A 14,823-nucleotide genomic window follows, 5' to 3' on the forward strand; every position below is an offset into this window, starting at 1 on the left:
ATGAGGATGACCTGGGGCTGAATTCAAACTAATACTAGTTATTTAAGTCAGAGGTTTTTAAACTGGGATAAAGTACTGTGCTTCCCCGAAAATAAGACCTAACCAGAAAATAAGCTCTAGCATGATTTTTCAGGATGACATCCCCCGAACATAAGCCCTAAAGCAGCTTTTGGAGCAAAAATTAATATAAGACCCGGTCTTCTTTTCGGGAAAACACAGTACTCTTAGGGGTATACCCTAAGAATTGAAATTCTTCCATTTCTAAGGGGTATATGAGCATGGAAGTTTTAAAGGAATCCATTTCTGGCTCCTCAGCTTCAATTTCTAATCATTCCTTCAATTGTTCTGTCTGAGAACACACCTGTGATGGGATTGGGGAATGGGGGACAGTGTTTCCTTTCTTATCCTTTCACAGTTGCCCTTCTTCCATTTTCCTAAAGAAAGGCACACTCTTCGTAGCACCACGTTGCTTTGTCCTGCAAGGTGAAAAACCTCTAAGACATCAAACAAAGGGGCAATGGGAAATATTGGCACTGGTTCTGAGCAAGCGAATGAGTGTGGTCACTAAGTAACAGACCTTCTGCCTGTAACAGTAACAGTGCTCTGCATTCTGCAGAATTGCAGTGGACTTTACTGAGTTGCCTGCTGGTAAACCATCACAAGTAGTTGGTGATTTTAGATCCCTCTGTGATTTTTGGCATAACTCAAAAAGAGTTCAGAGATTTGAGGGACATTACTGTATACATAGAAAAAAACTAAATTTTCCCTTTCCAATCTACTTATTTATGTGAATAAGATTTCTCAGAGCTTACATCTATAAAAATGAAAAATAGGAATAGAATACAATTGATGCTGAACCCTGTCTCATTCTAGCGACAAATAATATTTGCCATCAGATGACTAAACTAGGGGGAAATGTGTAACTATTTATATATAAAAAAATAAACTAGGGGGAAATATATAAATATATATTCCAGTCCCATAAATTAACAGATGCATTTCTATCTTAGTCCGTTTGGGCTGCTATAACAAAATACCACAGACTGGATGACTTATAAACAACAGACATTTATTTCTCACAGTTCTAGAGGCTGGAAGTCCAAGGTCTTGCATGGTGCTGGCAGATTTGGTGGTCAGTGAGGGCTTCCTGGTTCATAGATGGCACATTCTCACTGTGTCCTCACATGGTGAAAGGGGCGAGGGAGCTCTCTGGGGTCTCTTTTTGTAAGATCACTAATCCCAATCATGAGAGTGGAGCCCTCCCAAAGCCCCATCTCTAAATACCATCATATGGGGCATTTGGATTTCAACATATGAATTGGGGGACACACAAACATTTAAACTATAGCAAATTCCAATACAATTTATTTATTTATTTATTTATTTATTTATTTATTTATTTATTTTATGTCAGAGTAAAACCCCATTGTATATATGTGTGACAATTTCTTTATCCAGTCATCTATTTATGGGCATTTCAGTTGTTTCTATATCTTGGCTAATGTGTATAGTGCTGCAATAAACATAGGGGTGCATATATTTTTTCGGATTAGTGTTTTGGATTTCTTTGGTTAAGTACCCAGGAGTGGAATTGCTGGGTCATAAGGTAGTTATATTTTCAGTTTTTTGAGGAACCTCCATACTGTTTTCCACAGTGGCTGCACCAATTTGCATACCCACCAACAGAGCATGAGGGTTCCCTTTTCTCCACATCTTTGCCAATACTTGTTTGTTGATTTATCGATGATAGCCCTTCTGACAGGAGTGAGGTGGTATCTCATTGTGGTTTTTATTTGCATTTCTCTGATGATCAGTGATGTTGAGCATCTTTTCATATGTGTATTGGCCATCTGCATGTCCTCTTTAGAGAAGTGTATCTTCATGTCCTCTGCTTATTTTTTAATTGGGTTGTTTGTTTTTTGGTATTGAGTTGTATGAGTTTTTTATAAATTTTAGATATTAACCCCTTAGCAGATGTATCATTGGAAAATATCTTCCCCCATTCAGTAGGATGTCTTTTTGTTTTGTTGATGGTTTCCTTTCTTGTGAAATAACTTTTTAGTTTGATGTAGTTACATTTGTTTATTTTTTCTTTTGCTTCCCTTGCCCGAGGAACTATATCAGTAAAAATATTACTAAGGATAATGTCTGTGAGTTTACTTCCTATATTTTCTTCTAGGAGTTTTATGGTTTTGGGTCTTATATACTTAAGTTTTCAATCCCATTTGCAAACACCATGGATGGACCTAGAGAACATTATGCTAAGTGAAATAAGTCAGACTGAGAAAGACAAATACTGTATGATCTCACTTATATGTGGAATCTAAAGAACAGAATAAACAAGCAAACAAAACAGAAATAGACTCAGAGATATAGAGAAAAAACTCATGGCTGCTAGATGGGACGGGGGTTGAGGGATGAGGGAGAAGGTGAAGGGATTAGAAAGTACAAATTGGTAGTCACAAAATAGTCACGGGGATGTTAAATACAGTATGGGGAACATAGTCAATAATGTTGTATAGATTATGTAGGGTGCCAGATGGGCACTGGCCTTATTGGGGGATTACTTCATAGATTGTATAGATACCTGACCACTGCGCTGTACATCTCAAGCTGATGTAAAATAATATTGAATGTCAACTATAATTAAATATGTATGGTCATGGGAATATAGTCAATGATATAGGAACAGCTATATACAATGTCAGAGGGGTAGTAGACTGGGGGGGGTAACACTTTGTGAGGGGTATAAATGTCTAATCATTGTTGTCGTGCGTGGAGGCCTTCTCGCCGCGCCATCTTTCAGGCGGGGCGGCCTGCGGGGTCTCTGCTCCCGCTCCCCACACAAGAACGCAGGATATGGTGAGGCCGAAAAGGAACACCCACGGAGCCATAGGTAGGGGAGTCATACCACTATGGTCTCACTGGAGGCTGGGCCCACCGGATGCCAACCTGCCGCCCGCCTTTCTGCCAACCGACCGACCGACGACTCTCCTCCACTCTCTCGACTCTGTTCCTCTCTCTTGGCCCTCCTCTTCCGCTCTGCTTGGCTCTGCTCGGCTCTGCTCGGCTCCTCCGCAATCCTCGGCAATCCTTCGTAGCCTCAGCACTTATGCCGACGGCCAATCAGCCACAGCCGACGGCCATTCACCACCCGAGCCAGTACCCCTTCACGTGAGGCGGAGAGCCTGTAAACTACTCTCTGGGGCTCTGTCCCCACAATTGTGTTGTCTTGAAACTAGTAAAAAAAAAACCAAAAAAACTGAAAAAATATTTTTTAAGGCAAAACTCTAGGGACAGAAGCAGATGAGCCATTGTCTGGGGCCAGGGGTAAGAGTCGGGATTGCGTGCAAAGAGTCAACTTTTGGAGTTAAGGAAATGTTTTTTATCTTGATTTTGATTGTGGTGTTGGTTATATAACTGAACACAATTGGCCAAATTCATCGAAATAGGTAAAAATTTTGGGACAGAAATTACACATCAACAAAGCAACTTTTATGTTTAATAATTATTTATCAAATGTATAATTTTTACGTTATTTTGATCAATTATGTACCAATAATCATTGTAATAATAACTCGATCCAGAAGAAATCTTTAATTCATAAGAAGGTTTATGACTGTGGGAGACACAAACATTTTCTAATTTGTAGTTTTTTTCAGACAAGTAAGAGAATAATCAATAAAGGCTATAAAGTATAAACTATATTACATTAGGATTAAATTCTGTGGAAAGGGAAATATGATATCAAAGGGAAAAACCCCCCCACAAATGCCAACTGTTAAAAAAGAGGTTGTTCAAATATTTTTAAATATGGCTGATAATGGGTTATAACATATCACCATATTTTATAGATTCCATTAGATTTATTTAAAAGAATGATATGACAGATTCATTTTAAATTATTGATATTTGTGAGGTACTAGAAAATTCATCCTTTGCAACTAATTAGACTTAAGATAAAAATGGACAAGGAGAGTGCATAAATTTTTGGATACTTTTAGGAATAAAAAAGAAAAGAAAACCATTGATTTAGGGACGTGCTTAGCAAAGAGGAGTAAGGAAGAATAACCAGGGAGAAAGAAGGGAAAGTCAGAGAATGTTCACAGATTCAAAGGAGCAGAGACTGTCAGGGAGCGAAGTAGTTCTCCACCTCGGAGGGCTCAAGCAAGGGGAATGCTACAGCATGACCCGTTGAGGCTTTAATTCATGAGTGCATGTGTCTGTGGACGATACTGTCACCTTTCCCCTGCCTACACGGGGATTTCGAATTCGGAGAGCAAGGATTCCCTTGTCTCCCAAGGGCCTCAAAAAGAGTTAAATTGTTGAGAGCACAGGAAGGGCTCCCAGGAGACTGCACAACTGGGCATGCACTGGCTAGTGAGGAGAGAGTGTCCTCAAGTACGGGGAAATGAATGAAGCCAGGGACTCTCAGAACAGTGGGGGCGGGGGCATTTCCCTTAGGACCCCTGGGCAGGTGGCCGCTGCAGGGTCTATCTAGGGAGGAGGCACCACGTTTTCTAGTCTAGACAGCACTCTCTGTGCCCAGCTTAGAACAAAAGCAGGGGAGCTCTTCGTCCGCAGGGGAAGAGTGTGGGCTGGATGAGAAGCATGTCGCTCTGGGATCTTATGAACTGGAGACTTGGTCTGCATGTCCTGTGCTTTCTAAAAGCCTCTTGAAACTTGCATGACCCAGGACCTGGGTAGGAAACCCCAAATAATGGCTAGGTTGGATTTCCTCCCTTGGGAAAGGGAGTTTAGAAACAGATTAATTTTTAGAGGGGGAAATATATCAATTACATCTCTGAAAGTCTGTGTGTTGTTGCATAGTAAAAGCCACTGCATATGTACCAAGAGGTGTTTGGTTGGGTTTGACAGCTAAGAGGTCATAGGTACAGTATCAGTTGAGTGTGGGGCAAGATCTAGATTTTATGGAAAGAAGAATGACTGGGAAGGCAGGAAATGGAGAAAACACATGTCGACTTATCTTCCAACAAACTTGGCCCTGAATAGAAGGTGAGGTAAAGGGTGGAAGCTGGAGAAGGAGACCAAGCAGAGGATTCTGCTGTGAGACCCCTGACAGCAGCATTGGTTGCACCGTGCATTCTTGCTGACGATTATCTCTTCTAGCTTCTCTGGGCCTCTTTTTATTTATTGTTTCCTTGGCATTTATAAAGGTGATTATCAGGTAAAGTGCATTGCTGCAATCGATGAACCCTCAAACCTCAGTGGCTTGACACAATAAAGTTGTATTTCTCACGAAGGTAAAACCGGGCGGTCATGTTCTCCAGCAGAGAGCAGGGGCCCAGGCTCATTCCATTCGCCACCATCTGCACATGACTTCCAGAGCTGCCCTGGGAAGAGAAGAGAGCATGGAGAACCGCCTGTGGGAGGTCTCAGTGGGCCAGGATGGGAAGTGGCCCACACCACTTTGGCCCACTTTGAGCAGAACCCAGTCACGTGACCACACCTAAGTGCAGAGGGCCTGGGAATGTCCCATGGCTGTATGCTGCATTAGAAATGGGTCTGATGAGTGTGCACTAGACGTTACCCACTCAGGCTATGCCCCATTTAGCCTATATCTGAGCCTCTCAGGACGCAGCCCTTGGTTTAGGCTGGTGCCTTGACTAGGGTACTGTCAGATTCCTGTCGGAACCTATTTCCAGCCGGATACATTCAAGTCTCAGAGTTTCTTATAGAGATTGTAGGGCAATCGTTTCTGATTATAAACCCAGTCACAATACCCTTAAGTTCTTGGCGTGGAAAGTATCAGAGGTGAAGGCTTAGGGGCTTTGGGGCGGCTTGGCAGCAGGCCTAACAGCCTCCCGTGGAATATGCCATTTCGCTTTCCCTGGTTCTCTGGCTGTGATGGCCATCTCACCACCATGGCCACGGGGGCTTGCTCCGCAAATGTCTTTCCCCTCACGTAAACAAACCCCGACTTCACACAGCTGAGACAAGATAGCATTTGCAGAAAGACTGCTAAATTCTGAGGGAGAACAAATGGAAACGAACATAGGTATTGTGTATGAACCAGAGGTCGCTGCCGACCCATAGCCACAGCATTACTCACTGCCTACGCTCTCTGTAATGCCGTCCCTCACTGCAGCGTGACTTCTCAACATGGACTATTGGGTTTGGTCCGTCTCTAGACTCTTTTAGACTTTGATACCTGACTCTTAGCCTCAGTGTTGTATCAGCTTGGCGTACTGATGAACCATCTCGTTAATTTTGGTGGCCTGTATTAATTTAAAATACCAATATAAAATCTTTAATGGCTTAAACTCTTTTGTGTTCCATTCAGATCTCTCTCTCTTTTTTTTTTTTTTTTGGTTAAGAGATTACCTGAGGACCCTAATAGCAACAAGAAACTTGTTTGGAGAACATGGAACAGAGTAAAGGGAGTTAAAGGGTTTTTAGTGATGGTATATCAAAGCCCTGATAAAATTTGGCAAATCAGCTCTGTAAGATTGTATGGTATACCTTTTCTTGTAGAACTATTTATGTCTACTAGGTACAGTATTTACCTTTGATGGGGAAGGGTGAATAATGACAAATTATGGCTATTTGATTCTTCTTTTTCGATACTTCACGTAGACTACTACCTTTATATTTTGAGGACTTATTTTATATTCACCTTTAACTTAGTTTGAATTAGTTACATTTAATCAAATTGAGATTTAGGACATACTCTAAATTTCACAGTAATGCTTTGGGTAAGTTAATATCTCCAGATAGCTAATCTCATAGAATTACCATATGATCCCACAATTCACTCCTAAGTATGTATCCAAATTAACTGAAAAACAGGTACTGAAACGAATACATGTACGCAAGTGTCCATAGCAGCAGTATTCACAATAGCCGAAAGGTGGAGACAACCCAAAAATCCATCAATGATTGTGGTCTATCCTTATAATGAAGCATTATTCTGCCATAAAAAAGCACACAGCATTGTCCATGCTGCAACATGGAAGAACCTCAAAAACATTACGCTAAGTGAAAGAAGACAGACACAAAGCTTGTGTATTGTGTGCTCGGTTGATATGAAACACCCAGAACACGCATATCCTTAGGGTCAGAAAGCAGACTAGTGTTTGCTGGGGCTGGGGAGAGAGGAAGTGGAGAGGAACTGCTTACGGGAAGAGGAGATTCTTTTTTGGGGTGACGAAATGTTTTGGAAATACATAGAGGTGGTGATTGTACAACACTGTGAATGCACAAAATGCTACTGAAATGTCTACTTTAAAATGGTTAATTTTATGTTTTGTGAATTTCATCTCAACAAAAATCTCTAATATGAATGAGCCAGTAGGAGCAAAACACTGACATGCATTTCATATTCAGCTACCAAGTAGCTTTCAAGATTGAATTAGTAAACACTGTGACTCTCAGCTAAACTTTCAAAATTGATATGGCAGAAAGCAGTGTTACCTATAGTGTAGGATGTGTTTTAACGATGGTAGGTAAGATGGGCCAGGCTTTAAATAACACTGCCTCACATAGTGAAAAATTCAATTTCTTTTAGGAGGCTTTAGTCACCTTTTAATCCTTGTGAATGTACCAGTGAGAGAGCGCATCTCAATTTGCGCTAGGATGTTTGCTGTTAGTGTGTCTAACACCTCTGACACACACAAATCTCCTTTTTCAACAAACAGAGAGCAGACTTCAGGCTCAGAATTCTCTGGGGGCAACGTTATGCAAGTGGTTTTAATATCGTTGTTGTATTTTCAGTGTGTTCATTTTTACTTTTATTTTCCGTTTATGTTACGTGACACCTGCTTTCCACTTCAGTAATTTGCATTATGCTTTAGATAGTGATGCAAAATTTCCTATTTAAATTGATTTAAGTAAACATGTGACTCAATGTCAACTTAAAGAAAAACGATAAGTAGATAATATAAATGGATTGGGCAAAAGTAGAACTCACATGATTACACAGGACAGAATAGCATAAAGAAACACACTCAAGAAGGGAAGGATGAGGACCTAATCCTCAGCGCCTGCAGCTGTGTGCTTGTCACGGATCCCCTCTATGCTGCAGTTCCTGCCTGCTTCACAGAGCTGCTACAGCAAGTGTTTTATACATGGAAATTATATTACTGAATTATTTGTGTTGGGTATTGCAGGGGCTGCATTCCCAGAGTCCCTTGCCACACATTTTGATAAGGTGTGAACAGCACAGGGAGCATGTCCTTCTTCCTCCAGCAGCAGCAGCTGACACGAGGGTTTGACAGATGTAATGTTTTGCAGTGAAGCTGGACTCCAAAGAGCGCCCCTGACGGTCACAGCTTCTAAGCTGCAAGGCAGCTGTGACATGGGCAGTGATTTGCTGCCCTTTCCTGCAATTTCTGATTGTGGGGGTGGCTGCTTCCTGACATCAGGCCCTCAGCTGATGTGGAAGAACCTGAAAGTTAGTGGCGGCCCCTTCTCAACCTTCACCCATCCACCCCTTCCAAAGACTTCGTACACATCTAGGTCTCTGTATTAAGTATCTTTCTGCTGGTAATACCTCAGTACTTCCTTTTTCTTCACTGATTCCTGAGATATTATCAGATTTAGTGGATTTATAAAAAATTTACATTTAACAATAATAATAATGCAGTAAGAGTTAATACTTGTGGAGTGTTTACTAGGTACTAGTCATTGGGCTAAGCATTTTGCACGCATAATCTCTTTAGTTCTCTTAAAAACCCTGTGAAGTGGTTTCTATCAGTATTCTCATATTGCGGAGGAGGAAACTGAGACAAAGGGTTCCCCAGGTCTCAGAGGGGGCAGGCAGTGGAGTGCGGATTTGAACTCAGGCTGTCTGAATCCAGAATGTTCAGTGGCTCCCTACCATATTGCCCTTCCCCTTACACAAAAAGTTTACTTCAGATCTCCAAAAAAGTCTACTTCAGGTCTGAAACCAGAAGTGTTGTGGAATGCAGAAGTTTCGACTTTTCGAAGGGAGACACAGCACATACGTATGAGTACATCTCATGTTACTTGTGGGGCAGTGTAAGTGGGATCTGAGACAGGACCTTGTAATCAAACGAGCTGAGTTTTCGTATTTAATAAGATAAAAGACCAGAAAGAGCCATGTGCTACCACGTGAGTTTAGGTGTCAAACTTAGGAAAACAACTTTTGGTTTCCAGAGCTTTGTGGATTTCAAAATTCCAGTCTAAGAATTATGGACCTGTGATTTTCATGAAGTATTAGCCAATAGAAAAGAGAAGCTGAACAGATTTTAAAAATGCTTTTTTTCATCTCTTGGCTGTTTAGTCTGACAACTTGTGACCACTCCTTTCCTGTTTTAGCCAAAGCATGTGGGCAAGGATTTACTTCTTATCGGTTAAAGTCGAATATAATTGCAAGTATATTTACTTTGCAGACACCAGAAGGTTAAGGTCGTCATGTTGTTTCACAATGCCTGGCATATTGCTCCACCTCAAAGGAAAGAACCAGACAAAATCAGCAACTTAGTAGTGAAAAACATGCCCTGGAGTACCTTAGGGTCTGTTACAGTTCATCTTGTTCTTCTCTCACTTGACCCGCTTACACAGCATTTCTGTTCATATTGATAAGTCATTTAGTTATTAGCTAAAATATAGCTAACTACAGCTTTAGCATTTTATTTTTAATCATCTTATTCCAGGCATGTGTAGGCGGGTCACAAACCACCCTAAACTCAGTGGCTTAAAACAATTTATTATTGCTCTTGTGGTTCCATGGATTGACTAGGCTCACTTGAGATGTCCTCAAATGAGGTTTGTCATGGGGTCACACAGTTGGGACTCAAGGCATCTCATGGCTCTGATGTGCTGGGCGTCCAAAATGGCTCACCCGCACGGCTGGCAGTTGATCCTGGCTGTTGGCCTGGGGGTTCAGCAAAGGTCCACTCAGACCAACTCTATATGGCCTTTCCATGTGGCTTGGACGTCTTTTACCACGGTGACCGAGTCCTGGGAGGGGTAAGTGCTCCAGAGATCCAGGCGGAAGCTGTAAGACTTCTTATGATCTAGCCTTAGAAATTACTTAGCGTCACTTTCACCCTATTCTTTAGGTCAAAAGTGAGTCACAGTGCCAGTCCAGATTCAAGAGGATGCTATAAAAGGATGTGACAATTGGAGGCATGGTTCACTGGGGGGCCACACAAATTATATAGATTTATGTGCACAAGAGTTTAAAAGTTAATTCAAAACTCATCTACACAGAGGCAAAAATTTTATTGCCCTGAAATGGAGACAGAATTGAATTTTGATTTTTTTCAATATCTTATAATACCTTCTAATACGATTTTGGTTGATGAGACAAACAAAATATAAATAAATGTCATAACATCTAGAGGTGGCCAAAAGGAGAGGTGAAGTATGGCAACTATATGCTGAGCAGGCGGAACTTCTCAAAAGCTGAGAATACATAAGGAGACACTTTTCAAATGATAAGGCATCATTACAGGTTTCTGGCAAAGCATGATACCAATTGTGGTATGCAATTAGGAGCAGGGAGGCTTGTGAGCAAAAAAGCAGAGGAGATAATGAGAGGTAGCCTTTATAGTTGAAAGCCCGTCATTCCTGCTTTTTTTCTTTTCTTTTGAGTCGCAGACCCTTTTGAGTATATTAGAACAGTTAGGAAACTCCCTCAGCCCCCAAGTGGATATTTGTATATCTTTGTCCCTTCCTTCATTTTTTCTTCCCTATCATCCTTCCTCCTTCTCTCTTTCCTTTTCCTCATTCCTTCTACAATTACTTATAGAGAGCTGATTCTGTATCAGATACTGATTTGGACCAAGGGATAAACTAGGCAAGAAGACAGATAAGTTCTCCAATCTCGTGGCATATCCATTCTTAGGATAAGGAGACAGAAAAAGGGTACACCAACAAATAAACCAGACAACCTCAGATAGTTCTAAGTCACAAACTGTATACAGCATCTTGCATACAATTTTATGTGGTTCATATTCCTTCCATGGACTCATCTTCCTTGCTTTGCAATCAATAACCTCTCTTTTAAGCCGAAGGATAGCTTTTTAGTATGAGCAGCATGGACGTAGCTGTTGGTCATCCATTGCTTTCTCACTTATACTGAGTACACAGATATTGACTATTTTTTTCTTTTTCCAACTATGAAGAACAATTATGTATAGTGTCATTGCATCTAACTTTCCTAAACGATGGAAGAGCGTTGGTTCCTTATGAAATTTGAGGAAGTACAGCTGCTGGAGAGGATGAAAATGTGCCCTGCACGGCTTTCCACAGCTTTACTTAAAAAAATTCCCTCCCTTAGGAAACTATCTGCTTACCCCTCTTAAAAAAATTAAGTGTATCAAATAGCCACGGATTCACATTTCGAAGTCTCAATTTACAGGCGACTCTAAAGACCTACCCTTTCATCCATATCTGAAGATGAGAGTGAAAGATGGATGGTTTGCTTTGGAGAATTTTTTCCTCTATGTCCTGTGTTCTTATGTTTTCACCACAAATTGTACTTTTGGCCTTAGTTATTATGGCATCCTGTGGGGGCATTTAAACATATACTTATACTTTTGGCAACATTTTAAGTTATGTTCATTAAGGTAACATGCAAATATCCATCTATCTTATTCCATTGTAATGTGTGAGTTGTAGTTCTAAGCCTTTGGTGTTTGTGAAATATTTTAATTGGTAACACAAACTGTTACTCTATATGTCTTTTCACTTTTTGGTGCTTTATTGATATCAGGTTTTTACGCTTTCTTCTGTTTAAGGGTATTTTAATATCTGGCATTTCACGTTGCAGTTAATATAACCATGGAGTGAATATAACCTATATATGATTATTTAGGGGTTGGTACAATAGGCCCCTCTGGGTCAAGTCCCCTTGTTTCTATAGGTAAATTTTTTCGTGGAACATAGCCACGCTCATTCTTGTCATATATATTGTTTATGGCTGCTCTCATGTTTACTATCTTCCCTCTTTAAGAAAGTTTGCCCATCCCTGATTTAGAGGAAAAATGATTCTGTCTTTATTTCCTTTAAAATCATTGACATAAATTTTAAATTTACTATATGCCATAGATGAGTGAATTTGCATGCCTGTCACTTGTCAAGCACTACCCTGGACATGTGGTAGTAAGCAAGAAAGATAAAAATCTGTATTTATAGTTTAACAATACCTCTAAGAAGCTTAATAATAAAAATTATGGCAAGCCCCTGAAGTTATACCTTAGAACAAATACAGGTTTTACATTGAGGTGACACGACTCAGTGGTGACACTTTGACTTGGGGAAAAATGTGGGGATTTCTGAACTTTAATAATGTTATAGCGTCAGAGTGCTATTACTGAACCATGAAACTGAGTCAGTGGGGTCCATAATTAAGTCTAAAATTAAGTTTTAAAAAATTACCCATGTAATTTATGGGAGAACATATCTGAAATTTCCACTTTATTTTGCCAAATAAGCTTGTGGCCATGGTCGTTCATCCAAATCCCCATGAACTCATTTGACTGGTGACTTGGCGTTCTTGTTTATGATGTTTGCAGCCATGTCCCTTGAGTAACGTGTCATGTGTGTCTCTGTGGTTCCCAAGGTCTCCTTAAATGAAGAGCGCTCAACCACAAACACGGCAATTTAATTCAATGACCATTAATTGAGGGCCTACCATTCATTGCAAAGCAGTCTTCAGGTCCAGTGGGGGCTACAAAGCTGTGGGTGGGGGCTTCTGCCTTTCAGAAGTTCAGAATATCCCCATCTGGGTGATCGCTCATCAGAGCATTCAGTAACTTTTGGGAGGAGTGTTTCGGTGTTGAAAAAGTTTCCAGTGTCCTGCCAACTCCTGATCTGTTTTTACCCTAATTCATATATCAAAACGATTTATGGCATTTTTGGATCAGGATCATAAAAATAAACACCAGTCTTCACAAATCTGGTTTAAATGAATGAAGGCCGAAAGGGAAGTTTAAAATTGTATTTCTTAGAGTGTACAATACAAATAAGACCATAACACTTGTGAGCTTGAAGAAGCCTTAGAGACCATCTCAGACGTAATCTTATGCACATTTATTAAAGTTTGCATCGCATCTTTAAGGTGTGACCCTCCTCCCATCCCTTCTCTCCCATATTGTACACAGCACCGTTTCTTGGTGTCAGTTTTCACCAGCTGGAAAAGAGAGATAATAACAACCATGCAGAGTTGCCAGCTTTAGTAATTCTAGTTCCTGGAATCAAGGACAGGAAGCCTTTTGGTTATTTGCACACCCTAACTCTTCTAGCTTCTATTGAATAAATCATTTAACTGTCAGCTAATTACAGTTTTGGAAAGTTTACATCATTCATCTTTTTATGGCACCTCTTAATGGAAGGCCCTGGAGATGAAAACTCTTGACAATTTCCATGATGTAAAAATGGAAAGCTGACCTAGAGAAAGATGGGACAAAAGACGAACATTTGAGAAGTTTTAAGCTGAGATGGGAGCTTACACAGTAGCCTATATAAAGCAGATGAAGTTCCTGAAAAATGACAGAAATATGAGTGTTGTCAGAAGGAATGCCGTTTTATGGGAAGAGTGATTATTTTGCACTTTCTCACCACCAAGCATGTGCTTGTTTCAGGCAACAGCCCTATGAGGCAGGTACTGTTATTATGCCACTGTACAGATGAAGAAACTGAGGCACAGAGTGTCCCAGGTCTGACAGCTGGTAATCAGTTGTGCCAGAAATGAAACACGAGGCAATCTGGCTGCAGAGACCACGCTTTGGGCCACTGTTGACCTCATCCCTGGTCCCAGCCATCCCTTGACCTGTCCGTCGGACACCAGCTTACGCCGGTCGTTTTCGTGCAGTGGCTCCAAGGTCTCCAGTCCGCCCAGGCCCTCCCTCCCTGGGCGTCGGGGGGTCAGAGGTGCCTTTTCTTGCAGAGGAAGCGGGGAACCGCGCCCGCACCCCGCAGCCCTGGACGCGCGCCCCTGCGGGCGGCGGGAACGCGGGAGCAGCGCGCACGTGCCGCTGGGAAGGGGCGCCCGGGCGCGCCAAGATGGCGGCGGCCGCGGCCGCAGCGGCGACGGTTGGCGGTGGCCCGTGAGGCGGGCGGGGCTGGCGGCGCAGAGGCGGGGTCCCGGGCGAGCCGCCCTGGGAGGCGGGGGGCCGTTTCCATAGCAACGGCAGGAGGTGTCGCTCCGGGGAACTTCCTGGTTCCCGGGCTCGGCTTCGCCGGGATCCTCTTGGAAGGGAAACAATGGGGCGGAGGGCACTGCAGTAGCCGCCGTCGCGCCGGGACCTGCTCGGCCGCCGGGACTCCCCGCTCTGCCCCCTTCCACAGCCTCCGCAGACAGGACCGTCCGGAGGTAACTTCATTTCCTCCTGTCCCACCGCCAGTGGCCGGCCCGCGGCGGCGTCTCCCTGGGTTTCCTCCGGGGCAGGGACTCCGACTTGGCCCCAGGGAGCCGGACGCCGCCATTCCCGGACCTGGGGGAGGTGGACGGAGCTGCGGCTGCCCCGTCAGCCTTCGCCTGGGTAGGCTCCGGAAACGGGTCCCCGTCCTGTCCCCACTCTGGAACCTTGATTGTGGGGTTCTGTGGGTGTGATTGGCAGGTTGGCGGGCGCCGGCTGGGGGGCGCTGGGGGCGTGCGGGGAGGGGGCTCGTAGACGGGGCCGCAGTCCGCCAGATCCTGGGGGAGGCTAGACCCGCCGCCTCCCCTCCCCCCGGCAAGTTGCGTCCCCGGGAGACGTGTCTCCCTTGCAAGTTTCACTTGCGTCCTCCGGAGTCCAAGTGGGCAGGACTGAGGCAAACTTGGTGCTTTTCAATTACTGCCTTCGTGCGGCGGAACCGAGGCAAGGGGAGGATGGGGTGAGCAAGGGACTG

At 42.9% G+C, this 14,823-nt stretch overlaps 1 protein-coding gene across 5 annotated transcripts in view; it reads left to right on the plus strand.

The window, feature by feature from the left end:
- Positions 1 to 14,823, plus strand: part of USP6NL (USP6 N-terminal like) — a 227,022-nt gene that overhangs the window by 61,682 nt on the left and 150,517 nt on the right. The window contains exon 1 of one of the 5 annotated variants that reach the window (XM_019738244.2): positions 14,167 to 14,305. The exons of 3 other annotated variants lie outside the window; for them this stretch is intronic. The gene's annotated coding sequence lies outside the window, so the exon portion shown is untranslated. Of the gene's footprint in view, positions 1 to 14,166; positions 14,306 to 14,336; positions 14,475 to 14,823 lie in introns of those variants that run through there. One more of the 5 variants, XM_019738245.2, reaches the window with a different exon arrangement.

Source organism: Rhinolophus sinicus, linkage group LG02 (genome assembly GCF_036562045.2).
Source record: "Rhinolophus sinicus isolate RSC01 linkage group LG02, ASM3656204v1, whole genome shotgun sequence".
Lineage (NCBI taxonomy): Eukaryota > Metazoa > Chordata > Mammalia > Chiroptera > Rhinolophidae > Rhinolophus > Rhinolophus sinicus.